General features: G+C 41.4%; 1 protein-coding gene across 2 annotated transcripts in view; it reads left to right on the plus strand.

The window, feature by feature from the left end:
* Positions 1 to 14,175, plus strand: part of Egflam (EGF like, fibronectin type III and laminin G domains) — a 526,724-nt gene that overhangs the window by 456,910 nt on the left and 55,639 nt on the right. The window lies entirely within an intron of this gene.

The following is a 14,175-nucleotide window of genomic DNA, read 5'->3' on the forward strand; positions in this document are numbered from 1 at the left end:
GAGTCTTCTGGAAATTTGGGGAGTCCTTTTCAGTAGCAGCTGTATCAAGCTTGGAAGGAATTCATTGATGCATAAAAATGAAATTGTTCCTTTGATAGCGATCACTGTGATTTAATTTTCACATGATTATTCTTAAATAAGATGTGGCGATCCTACAACCCAGCTCTGTTAGAATAGGTTTGTGCTGCTCTATTCTAGACAGGAAGTGAAAGCCAGGAAAGGGATCAGCTAACTTAGTTGGATTTTCTGAGAAGTTGGAATAGGCCTGTAAATCTAATGAGCTTCAGAGATTTATAAATCTTTACAATGTAAGACGGAGAAAGGGAACTGAAGGAGGACCAAATCATTTGCTTTCCTCATTGCCTAAATCAACCTGCATTTTAAGTGTGCAATTTGTGCATAAACATAGCTGTTAACGTGATTTTACATTCTTGGTGCCCTCCACAGTAATCGCTCTATTGATTTGCTGATGCCTCCATGTGAGTAAATCTGGCTAACATTCATTTGCACAACTTTATTGGTTCTAAAGGGAATGATTCACTTCCCTGCTTAAATACCTGCATTCTATTAATTGCTCTTCTGAGGCCTTTGTACATGTTGCATTACCATACATTTACTTATAATCAGCACACTGATATTTTACCTCTTCTGGCTAGATGGATGAGACACTAAGCAAATAATAAGAAAATACAACTTTCCAGAGAAGGAGTTTACCATGCTCTAATTTCAACCACAAAAATCTCTTCAGTTGACTCTATTAAGTAGTCATAGGATATGCAGCCATATATTACTTATTTTAGCTTTAATATTTTTGAGGTGGTAAACATAGGCCAAAGAATTCACTGTTTTTTTCCTCCTATTTTCTCATTTATTTTTCATTTTGTTCTTTCTTTCTTTCCTTTCCTCCTTCCTTCCTTCCTTCCTTCCTTCCTTCCTTCCTTCCTTCCTTCCTTCCTTCTTTCCTTCCTTCCTTCTTTCCTTTCTTTTCTTTTCTTTCCTTTTCTTTTCTTTCCTCTTGTTGGTACTGGGGCTTGAACCTTGGATCTGGGCACTGTCCCTGAACATTTCTGCTCAAGGCTGGCACTTTACCCTTTGAGCCACAGCTCTACTTCCAGCTTTATTAGTGCTTAATTGAAGAGTCTCCTGGACTTTCCTGCCTAGAATTCCTTCGAACTTTGAGCTTCAGATCTCAGCCTCCCGAGTGGCTAGGATTACAGGTGTGAGCCACTGGTGCCTGGCTGTTCCTTCTTCATACACATCTTTCCATAGTTGATTTTCTCTGGTCTTTCCTTCAGAGCATTTCTTGCCTTTTGTACAATTTTCCATTGGGATCATTCTTTCTTAGCCTCTGAATCCCTGAATCACTTAGGTTCTTTGTGAGCCATCAGGCCACAAATGAAGAATAGCAGTGTAGTAGGAAGACCCCCTACTCAGGCAGGCAGGCCCACCTAGTCAACAAAGTTGTTAACAAAGAAGCAACCTTATTGAAAAGGTTTCTACACTGACCAGTCAGGGCCGCAGCACAGGCTCGGGAGCTGATACTGTGACCCCGAGCGGCCCCCGTACTTTGGTTTTTAAAGGCAAAATCTATGAGGTCGAGCCTGGTCGCACACAGATGATCAATGGGATCATAACACAAAGGATTGTACAGTCATACCAAAGCACACACAGGTGGCCAATGAAGTTACAATTTGTCTGTAATGGCTATTTAAACCAGCTATCACCTTGGTTTAAAATGACATGCAAATTTAGCGGGTAAGGCAGGGTGTACCTTTTGGTGAGCAAAAGGAGGAGTTTACTATAAGCACATGCAAAAGGCGGAATTTACCGTAAGTACTCGATGTCACCTGTTTGAGTCAGATTACAACCAATCTGTTTTATCAGTCAGTCTTTAACTCAACAATCAAGGGTGGGTTGGGTTGTTCAGGGGAGGGGGACCAGATGCATTTTTTTCATTCCAGGAACTAAGCCCATCGAGTCTAAAATCTCTAAAACAAAGGCAAATGGAATCATACCAGGTCCACTTCAGCAGAGAGAAGAGGAGGTGTCTGAGGTCAACTTAACTGTACCACCCAGACAGACCCATAGGAGGGCTCAGCTGTGCTAGCGGTGTCTGATGAATCACATCTGATTATCCAAGTAAATATGCAACAAATAGGTACCAGAAAGAATCAACTGGGGAAAGGAAGATGATTGTTGTTCTTGCAGTCTTGAATCTGAAGGCACAAAGGCACATTCAGTTGGGGTAACTTGAGGCAAGTTGGATAAAGGTTGTTCGCAAAGTTTGGATGGATATTAGGAATCCAAGAGTGAGAAAGGACCAGTATGGGGGAAGACAGGAAGGGCCATCCAGCAGAGCTGTGCCCTTCAGGCGTGACATATGACATCTCTCCACAGCAATCTCATAGGTAACAAACACACTGGAGAATAAGTACCCTGATGCCTTTTCTTTCCTCCACCTTGCTCCTGCCAAGATTCCCACTGGGCAGAACACACCTGGCAGCCAGGCATGTCAGCCTCTCAGGGCACAGGCCACAGGGCAAAGGAAGAAGGAAGGAGCTTGGCCTGGAGGAGCAGAGAGGAGGGACCCAGAAGGAATAGCGTCATCTTATAGAATAAGAGAATGAGGCCTGTTAAACAGACTGCAAAAGCACACGTTTGGGGGGTTTTGTGTACGTGTGTGTTTGTGTTAGGAAAATGGAGGAGAAAGGAAACAGGCCAGACTCGATCTTCCACAGGCCAGGACTGTTAATTGGAGAACAGCAAAGGGTAGCAACCTTCCCACAGTATCTGAGGTTGTGTAAGGAGGTGGATTTGGGATCCGGCTTATATGGATCTTAACAAGGAAACAAAGGAGTTAAAAATAAGGCTGCAGTTAATTGGGAGCTAGGGGCAGGAACTTGTGATTAGGTCCAGAGTGGAATGTCTGCCTGAGGTGTCAGGGACTTTGGGCCAGGCCTAGGTTGGAGTGACCTGCTTGCGGTCAGGCACGTGGTCAAGCATGTTCATACGCACCTGGTGTTTTGCTTGGCCTGGGGAAATGAGGTGAGGTTCAGTCCTTCAGTTTGTATGTCCAATTGTGTGTGCTGGTTCTAGGACTTGAACTCAGGGCCCGGGCACTATCCTCAGCTTTTTTGTTTTTTGTTTTTTTTGGTCGGTCGTGGGGCTTGAACTCTGGGCCTGGGCACTGTCCCTCAGCTCTTCAGCTCAAGGCGAGTGCTCTACCACTTGAGCTACAGCACCACTTCTGGTTTTCTGGTGGTTTATTGGAGATAGGAGTCTCACAGTCTCTCCTGCCCGGGCTGGCTTTGAACCGCGATCCTCAGATCTCAGCCTCCTGAGTAGCTAGGATTACAGGCGTGAGCCACCAGCGCCCGGCTTCCTCAGCTTTTTTGTTTGTTTGTTTTTTTCAAGATTAGAATTCTACCCCTTCTGGCTTTTTCATGGTTAACTGGAGATAATTGGATATTTCTGCCAGGGTTGGCTTTGAATGCGATCCTCAGATCTCAGCCTCCTGAATCAGGATTACAGACTTGACACAGTTTTTTATTTCTCCTTATCTTTCACTCTTATTAGTTTAGGACACACATGTCTCATCTGTCTTTGTTTATTTAGCCTATTACTTTAAACACAGATAATAAGATTTCATGGACAATCTTTATGGATTCAGACTTTATAAAGTCTCAGAGTTGGAGGAGAGCTGCCTCTTATTTATGGGTTCAGGAAAATGGAGACCAGAATGACTCAGAGCCTTCTGCAGGTCACTTGTTGGCAGATCCTGGTCGATCACCATTTTAGTGATTACCTTTCTATAAACTTGATTCTTAAAATGAGTGGGATTTTTCCCCCTTAAAAATCAGCCCCCAGAGGTGTTTAGGGAAGAGGGACAATGTGGCTAAAGAAAGGCTGCTAGACGAAGAGTGGGGATCAAGTGGTCAGAGCGTGGGGAGTTGTGTGGTTGGCCCAGGGAGAGTCTTAAGGCTCTTGGAAGCCACTGGTCTTGGCTGTTTCTCAGAAAGATGAGGATTCTGGGTAGACTGGGGAAGACTGGCTGGAGGAGCAAAAATCTTAGTTAAATTTTTTCCCCCAAAATTATTCTATGTTGTTCAGAACCTAGTAAAGGGCCAAGGCCAGACCAGGGGAGCTAAGAATACCTTCACAATAATCCCAAGGCAGAAATTGTTTTCTTGTCTCTAAGTAGAAAACGTTTATAGTGTTCTTCAATGCTTACTAATTGAAAAACATTAGGCAGAATAAAAATATTTTAAAGCACCAAAATGAAAGTGATCTCTAATTTCAGTATCTAGATAGAATGGGTTATTAACATCTTGTTATATAATATCCAGAGCTTTTAAAATTCAGTGATGTGATCAAGGTACATATGTGTCACCAAACATTTCTGTGACACAAGAAATACTGTATAAACTTTAAAAATAAATAACTATAGTCTTGTGTCTTTAATTTTAATAATGACAGTGTATGCTATTATGGAAGGGACATCAGGAAATATCCATAGGTTGCTTGATCTATGACAAAGCTGGAGAAGACAAGGTAGGCCTCTGGACAGTGACTTTGCTTATCATTTAGTTTGTCCAAGTTCACATTTACCTTCTGACACCTGGAGGCAGAGTGGGTCACAGTGTTATTTCTCCCTTATTTCTAGATGCATGGACTAAGATGTGTAGAACATCAGCCAAACTTAAAATCCAAATCTCTTGCTAACTGCTAACTACTAATTTAACCACTAGCCCATGCTTTGCTGGGTAATCTCTTCCTGAACTCAAAATAAGTCATCTTTAAAGACCTGGCTTTAAGTTCAATTCTTCTGTTGGCATTTTTGGGCATCCCAGCATTTTCCTCACAAAGATATGGAGCCAGAGGCTCAGTGTCACCCATGAACTACCCTAGAATCTACCATTCTTAATATTGTTACTGTATCTCCATTTTAGTGACATGCTTCTCGCATTAAAGGTTTTAATCACATGGTAATTAAGAGATCCAAGGAATCAACAGAGGATTTGGAGATTCACAGGTATTGGGAAATGACCAGCCATGGGTCGGAGGAAGGCAATCACACATAGATAGTGGCCGTTTTCAAATCCCCCAGTAGGTGGCGATCGTTGATAGACTTCCAGAGTGGGAAGAGCCATCCCTTTTGGCCTTGTGTCACCTGAGTTGCCATGAGGCCAAAGAGCTCAGTTCCATTATCTTCCCTCTCTGGCAGACTTTTTTCATGGTTAGCTAATCCCATACAAAATAGGAGAGAGCAACCCATTTGAGACTTTACTTTTTACAATGGAAGAAACATTTACAAGCCAAAAAAAAGGGCATTTCTCTAATGATCTGAGGTTTTTATGCCATCCTATAATCAATACACTCTCCTAATGACACATAGGATGGCTACATTTCTTTTACTGTTCAGTAAAAATTAGTTAAGGGGTTTTCAAGCTCAAAAAGAAAAAGAATAATGAAAGTAAGAGATGAGAATAGCTACAAACAACTTGAAGGTGCCAAGCCTCTTTTCTTTGTACATCACCATTAAATCCATCCAAAAAACCGAGTAACGCTCAAGAAACTGAAGAATCTACTTTCCAAGCCAGCAGTGATTTTACTGTTTAAATCCTCATTCACATGACTCACTAAATGCTTGTATATTAAATACTTGTTTATGTCTGGCAATTTTTCTATACTGTAATGTTGGCAAAAGAAGAAGAAGAAGAAGAGGAAGAAGAGGAAGAAGAAGAAAAAGAAGAAGACAGTGTCCCTGCCCTCATGTGGGAGAGCCTATCATGGATAGGAAATAACAATTAATAACAATTTATTAATAATACATTATGTGACAGAAATAAGATAATATCCATGATGATGAACACTGAGGGAGAAATGAAGGGGTAAGAGGGCCTTGGGAAATGGTGGGAGCTATGGTGTAGCACAGACAATCAGGAAAAGCTTCTTAAAGGAGAAGTATAAGCTGAGTCTCTTCATCTGGAAGGAGCCACAATTACAAATGTCCTGGGGTGAGAGCACGCTTGGGAAATCTTTGGAACTGTACACTAAAAGAAAAAGAAGTATGTATGTGTAAGTATCTGAATGAAGAACTTTCTATGTTTATATGTTCCCCATTTTAAAAGAAACATGACTGTGGCTCACTGAATTATTGTTACAATCCTCTAATGGACTGAGATCTATAATCTGAAGAGTACTGGATCAGATGAATGAGGAAATAGAATATAATTTTAAAGAAACTATATATCAGCAAAAGGAAACAGTAAGGGGATTATTGGTTATATAAGCCACACAATAGACCAGCCGTTTAGGTTTGCACGTGTTTATCTCATGGTCAAGGGCAGTGTTCAGACACATTTGTAGTCACCTGTGCAGTAGAATCAAAACTTTTGGGGGTTTTTTCCCCAGCACAGAGGAGGCAGTTGCTGATTTTGTGGACTAGGGGACTGGAGATGGGATTAGAAAAGGTTTTATGGTTGGATTTGACTGGTTAAAATCATGGTGGTACATACCTGCATCCTAGATACTCAGGAGGCCAGAGGCAAGTGGATCTCAAGTTCAAGGTCACTGTAGGCTTGAGGAGGCAAAGGGTTTGGGACACAGTCCAAGTGGTATGGTGCTTGCCTAGGTTAGGCCCTAGGTTCCATCCCTGGTATGCCAATGGAAATAAACGTTGAGTGGTATTTCCTTCATGAAATGGGGAGGAGGAGCCGAGGAATCCATGCAGAAGGATTTCTGGATCTACTGCTGAGCAAGGTCTTAAAGAACATGCGTAGACATTTTTCAGAGGCCAAAAGGTATAGGGTGTGAATCCATCCTAGGCCCTCCTGTTGAGCTAATGTGAAAGCACCTCTGGTAGCAGCCCCGCTTCTCCTTGCTCTCGGGATAAAGGCCACCTGGTTAGTCTGAGGTCCTAAGTCCTTCACACCCAGCTGTTTCTTCTGCATAGTGCTTCTGACTTCACATCACGTGCTGCCAGCAGTTACCCAACTGTCTCCATGCATGGCTACTTCATCAATCCCCATTCAGGAGATTCCAGAGATGGTATTTTCTTTCCAAGGTGCCAGTTTGAAACTGTAGAAACTCTCTTATTCAGATAGAAACCTGGGGTGGGCCCGCCACACCATTCCATTTATTATTCAGACTGTGATTTCTCAGTCTGAGAAATTCATGGTTTTCTCTCTACTGGAGAATGGCTTTGTGAAGCTGCACATGTAGAAACCCTTGGCTGCACCTCTCATTCCCCCTCTGGCCAGTCTTCCTTTAATCAATATGCCAATACTTATTTGAGCATGAGAACAAATTACACTTGTTTCTATTTCTTTTGAAAAGGTTTCTTGGGTACAAATATATCTCATGGCGGGGGGGGGGGGGGAAGGAGGGAGAGAAGGAGGAAGGGAGGAAGAGAGGGAGGCTAGCTTTCTCTTGTCACAGACTTTCCATGGAGTTTCAATTGCTGTTGGACATTATTGTAGATCAGAGTGAGGACTTAAGCAAGCGTTCTTTTCCTCACCTAAGTCTGGCCTAAGAGTGGTTTTGTTTTTGTTTTTTGTTGATCATGGGGCTTGAACTCTGGGCCTGGGTGCTGTCCCTGAGCTCTTCAGCTCAAGGCTAGCACTCTACCACTTGAGCCACAGTGCTACTTCCAGTTTTCTGGTGGTTTATTGGAGATAACAGTCTCACAGACTTTCCTGCCTGGGCTGGCTTTGAACCTTGATCCTCAGATCTTAGCCTCCTGAGTAGCTAAGATTACCGGTGTGAGCCACAGGTGCCCAGCTTAAGAGTGTTTTTTATCATTAAAGGGACTCTTCCTCACTTTGCTACCCTGCGCTGCTCCTTTGGTGATGAGGCTACTTACTTATGATGGCCATGTGTGTTTTTACTGTGTGAGTTTACTCCAGATGTTTTTTGTTGTTGTTGTTGGTGGTGGTGGTGGTGGTGGTCATGGGACTTGAACTCTGGGCCTGGGCGCTGTCCCTCAGCTCTTCAGCTCAAGGCGAGCGCTCTACCACTTGAGCTACAGCGCCACTTCCGGTTTTCTGGTGGTTTATTGGAGATAGGAGTCTCACGGTCTCTCCTGCCCAGGCTGGCTTTGAACCGCGATCCTCAGATCTCAGCCTCCTGAGTAGCTAGGATTACAGGCGTGAGCCACCAGCGCCCGGCTTTACTCCAGATGTTTTAATTTATAACAGACTCTTGGTATCAGTGGGGTCATGGTCCTGAGGTGACTGCTGTTAAGGAAAACTTAGCCATCCAGCACACTTATTTGGTACTGTCCTAAGGATGGCTGTTTCCCTTTTTCCCCAAAATGCTACCCAACTTTCACCAAAGGCGTGACATCTTTCCACAAATCTCAAATATTCACCTAATTGATTAAATTAAGTACATTAGCTTTACGTTCCTTTTGGGGTGCCATTTGCTTTTGGGGAGAAATATTTTCCCAAAATTCAGGGTAAAAATTGAGCAGATCACACATCAGTTTCAATGCAACTCAACATGGATTGGACAGTTTCTCACATTAACTGAGCTATAAAATCTGCATGTGGATTTTTTTTGTTTTGATCTTAACAGCCAGAAGCAGGTGTATGGGAGTAGAGCTTAACTGCCTTTTCCAAGCTTATCTCCTGATGTTAATTTCTGAGTCTGGCCATTTCAGTATTTAGCAGTTTTTATGTCAGCCAGATATCTATCTTGTCTCATTTCTTACCTAAAATTACTTTGGTCCCTTGTAATCTTAAAAGGGGTACAGAGAGTTGATAGTCTGTTTTGATAGCTGCTTCTTAGCTGAAAGTGGACTGTTGGTCTTGGCAAGAAAAAGAAAACCAAAAAGTCACTTTTCTATCGAATTTCAGAAGTAACATGAGAAAATCAGCATGATATTTGGTGAATAGGCTGTCATCATTAGGATCAGAGGTGATGAGGAACAGAAAACATTAAGTTATGCTTTGAAAGGAAAAAGATTCTTTAGTTTTTCTTGAATCCAGTAGTTTTAACTGCTGTTGTAATAACTTTTCTTGTGAATTAGGCTTTTTTATGGAGTTCCAGCATCCTATAGACCCCCCCACCCCAAGAATTTGAGGAAGAGGTATCTCCATACTGGAGTAGATGCTCTAAGCCAAACACCTATTTTCTGATAAGATGTTTCCATTCACAATAAGCTAAAAAGAAAAGAAGGATTTCTGTTTCTGTTCTTTCCTTATTTTCTCTAGGATTTGCTGTATTTTCATAGTTTCCCTTTCTTTTTATATATTTATGTATATATTTTTATTATTTATTTTATTTATATTAGTTATACTACTTTACTAATTATACTATTGGTTTGCTATTTGTGCTATTTACTTGTATATTTTATTTACTTTTAGAAATGGCTAGTTTTCAAATTCTAATAGTCTAAAGTTAGTCAGCATCTTCTCTCAAACCATGAAAAGACTTTAGCAACTTGATTGGATTCAATTCTTTCTTGTTTTACGCAAAAGTTTTCTAAAATTATTTTTGTAACATTTTAATAGTCACATGCTTAGGCTTTATGAAAACCCATAATGCTTGGTGAGATTTGTCTGTATGTTCACCAGTTTCTTGGCTCCCACTCTTTACAATTACTCTTTCTTCTCCTGCTTTTTTTTTGGGAGGGGGAGGGGGGTCCAGTCATGGGGTCTGAACTCTGGGCCTGGGCGCTGTCCCTCAGCTCTTCAGCTCAAGGCTAGCTCTCTATCACTTGAGCCATAGTACCACTTCCGGCTTTTTTCTTTTTGCTTATGTGGTGCTGAGGAATCGAACCCAGGGCCTCATTCATGCAAGGCAAGCGCTCTACCACTGAGCCACCTTCCCAGCCCCTTCTCCTGCTTTTTGAAGCATAGACTTCAAAAAATCCTGCAAGATCTGTCAGTGATGCACTATCTCAGGCTCATGGACATGTCTTTGTATTGAACAATCATTCCATTTAGTACATAAGAATTTTTTTCTTTTGCATTTCTGTTTTCCTGTCGGCAGGCACATGCATATTCTGTTATCACAGGAAAATTTTCTTTGGCTTCACATTCCACTATCACCACACAGATATTGCTTTCCTTCAAGCTGTATTTCCATTCTGTTGCTGTGTTAGCTTTCTATTACTGTCGTAAATACTTGATAGAACCAACTGAAACCAAAGTTTCAATCCATAGTTGATTGGCCCTATTGCTCGAGGATTATGATAGCCCAATATATCCTGGAAGATGTGTGAGATACAGGTGCCACTTGCTTTGAGACAGCTAGGAAACAGAGAAAGATAGAAGGAAAGGCTCCAATATTCCCCCAAGGGCAATTTTCCAGTGACCTACTTTCCTTCTGCTAGGCCTTATGAGCTTTCATTAGTACCCTAGGCTGGGACTAAGCTTATGGGTTTTTAACACTTGGCTCTTTGGAGTATAGTTCCAAACTATACAGATGTCCACATTTACTATACCCATATTATCCCTAAACCTCCTATTTATTCTTTAACTCAGCTCAATCTGTTTCTACCTTCTGACCACTCATGTGAAGGCACAATAACTTCCATATTTTCCAAATATAAAATCATCCTAAACACATCACATGCCAGCCATGAGATTTTGTTAAATGTTTAACTGATAAGGAACACATTCTAAAAGACTTTTTTTGGGGGGGGATATAATCTTACTAGAATTATAAAATCAAATAACTCATATATATACATATACATATATATGATAGATAATCTTTTTAGAGGCAGATACTCCTGACACTTCTGTCATGAATAGTTATTCCCAGACTCTGAATAAGCACACTGAGACTGACAGGCACTTGGAGCAGCTACCCATTTGAAACTAGGGGTTTATCAAATAACATCTATCTTACATTTGCTATGTGTAGAGTACTGTGTAGGAATACTTATTTGCATGTACACTTACCCATTTACTAACATACTTAGCACATGGTTGTGTACTGCATACATAACACTGAATTCCCAATGTCACCTGTTTGGAACCTTTTAAGCTGTCTGTCTACATTTTACACTGCCGGTGTCACCTGCAAATGCTGATGTATTGCCATACAAAGTTGTCAGTGAATTATTATTCATTATTCCTGAAGTCTCAAGGGCTCTAAGCCTGAATTTCTGTCCCACCTAGGGAAAGGTGTAACCTTAGGTCTCTTGCTCTGTCCCATGGCCTTATTTCGGCCTTATTTCCTGTGGAAGAAGAGATACATCACTGTGCTTTCTGGCCCTCTGTTTCATTTTCCACAGTTCCATTCTCTTCCAAGGGGCCACTCAGAGGGGAAAGACACAGTGGCTGTACTTGATTATGTTGTTCAAAAGGCAACGCCCCATCGAAGTACACACCCTTCCTCTTCATGCACAAGCATGTCATCCAGCAGTCAGAGAAGCTTTGAGGTGTAGGCTCTGGAAGTCACTTGTTGCCTGGGGAACTTGAGTTCTGGTCAAATGAGCATTTTGTGAAGCATGATGAGTTGAAAAGAAGAAGCCTCCCTGTAGTACCTGTCTTCCTGCCATCTCTCCCTTGGTAGAAACACAGCCCTGAACTGGTACACTGCACTTGGACTAGAAGTCAATGATTCAAATAGGTTGTTTCTGGAAAAGGAGGAGCAGGAGAAGCTGTACAGCATCCTTAAAGACTCTCTGCATCTTAAACTGATAAGGTTGCATCTTTTTTAACCTTCTTTGGGTAGAGCCAATGGCCTCCTGAACCCCAGGCCTTGTATGAGCTTGTATACCCAGTTACAATATTTCCCCAAAGATAATCTCATTGAATTCTTTAGGACTGTCTGTGTCACTTAGCAGTACAGCTCTCGCTTTCATAGCCACCTTTACTGCCCAAGACAATGTGGAAGGAAGGAAAGTTCTAGCAGACTTCCATTTGTGTCACTGTAGCCCAAATGATCACAACTCCTCCAGAAATCCAGTACTTAACTTCATAGCAGGTACAGGAGAGGCAGGCAAAGGAGTTGGTATTAGAATATCTGCCATAGCTCCAAATCTCTGCCCTCCTAGCAGAGATTGTCAGTAGTGGTTGTTGGGGATCTGGGTGGAGATCTTGTCCAGTCATTTGTCCAAGCTAACAATGTTGAGTTCACATGACTAGATGGCTCAACCCAAAGCAACTTCACACAGAGGAGCCATTCAGAACATGAGCTCCAGGAAGGGCTCTAGGTATGGGTTCTTGGCCAGGAAAACCCTGCAGAATGATTTCCTTAAGACCTGGGAAAGGGCTATTAATACACTTGGAACTTTTCTGTGCCTGGATTTTCCTGTTTGAACCCAGATGAATACTGCTGCAGATACCTGCATTATGTTTAAAGTATCCCCCAAATTCATGCTATTTATTTCCTACATGTTTTATGAGTTCCTGAAGCAGGCAAGAAGCGAGTAAGTTTTCTGTGGTGCAATGGAAATCAAAATAGATCATGCTACTTTCTGGCAGGAAGGTTTTATTTCTGAAATGATCACACTAATAAATGTAATTGCCAAGTTATAATTCTATAAAGGAAATGGCCATGAAAACATACCAGAAGAAACCTTACTTTACCTGAAGAAGATTCCAGCCAGAGAAGATAACTCTAAGAAAGATTTTGAAAAGGATATTATTTCAAAAGTAAAAAGGTACAGGAATGGCAGCAACAGAGAAGATTTCCAGGCATAGGGACAGAATGTGGAATGACACAGATAGAAGAAAGCATATTCCCAAGAACCAATATGAATGGAGCTGAGAAAAAGTAAATCAATATGAGATGAAGCTAGAGCTGGCAGGTCCAACTCACATCATAAGGTCTGGGGAAGACTTTAAAGGGTCTCACTCAGGCCACAGTTCTTATCTGTCAAATTCTAAGTTAAGCAACAAATTCTTAAATATTTGCACTGAAGATATGATGCTGGTTCTGCACATTACTTGCCACATGGGGTCCCTGCTCTCCAACTATTCACATTCTGAGAAGACCCAGTGAACAACTTTTCTTGTCTATCTACTCTCAGAGTCCGTTGAGAGATAATATGGCATAATTAGCAAAGAATGAAATGATACCTTTGTTTCTTTCATGATTGCTATTTATTACTTGCATAAAGGGATTTTATTATGAGATTTTCATTCATGAATAAAATGTATTCATACCTTAATTCTTCTCTCTGTCTGTGTTATTCCTTTCCCTTTTCCCTTCTTTAGTGTTGCCTTTCTTTTTCCCAAACCTTGCATTTGTTTTTGTTTTCCGGCCCACTTCTATAAATGAGAGGAAATATGTAATATTTGTCTTATTAAGACTGGCTTATTTTACTTAACATGATGATCTCCAGTTCCATCCACTTGCCTGAAAATACATAATTTCATTCTTCTCAATGGCTGAGTAAAACTATATTGGGCATACTTACCACATTTTCTTTATCTATTCATCTATAGATGCATATCTACACTAATTTCATAATTTGCCTGTTGTATTGTGAGTAGTGCTGCAATAAGCATGAACAAATAAGTATCTCTACAGTAATCTGATCAATAAATAAGTAAATGAACTGAACATTTTCAAATGAAAAAGTACAAATAGGCTATATATGCATTAAAGATTTAACATCCTAAGCTATCAAGAAAACACACATCAAGACTATATTGCGAATCCATCTCATCCCAGTCAGAATGGCCATTATCAAGAAAAAAAATGACAACAAATCCTGTTGAAGATGGAGGAGAGAAAAGAACCCTTATTCACAGCAGATAGGACTATAAATTAGTATAGCTATAGGAATATAAGAAATAAGTATAGAGATTCTTCACACACAAAATGAGAAAAATAAAACTTTAAAATAGAACTGCCAGGGCTGGGAAGGTGGCTCAGTGGTAGAGTGCTTGCCTTGCATGCATAAACCCTGGGCTCAATTCTTCAGCACCACATAAGCAGAAAAAGCTGGAATTGGCGCTATGGCTTAAGTGGTGGAGTACTAGCCTTGCACTGAAGAGCTGAGGGACAGCGCCCAGGCCCAGACTTCAGGCCCCGCGACCGACACACACACACACACACACACACACACACACACACACACACACACACACACACACACACACACACACACACACACACACACACACACACACACACACACACACACACACACACACACACACACACACTAGAACTGCCATGCAATTTAGGCATACCCCTCCTGGGCAT

Source organism: Dipodomys merriami, unplaced genomic scaffold (assembly GCF_024711535.1).
Source record: "Dipodomys merriami isolate MVZ:Mamm:240054 unplaced genomic scaffold, mDipMer1.0.p SCAF_30, whole genome shotgun sequence".
Classification (NCBI taxonomy): domain Eukaryota; kingdom Metazoa; phylum Chordata; class Mammalia; order Rodentia; family Heteromyidae; genus Dipodomys; species Dipodomys merriami.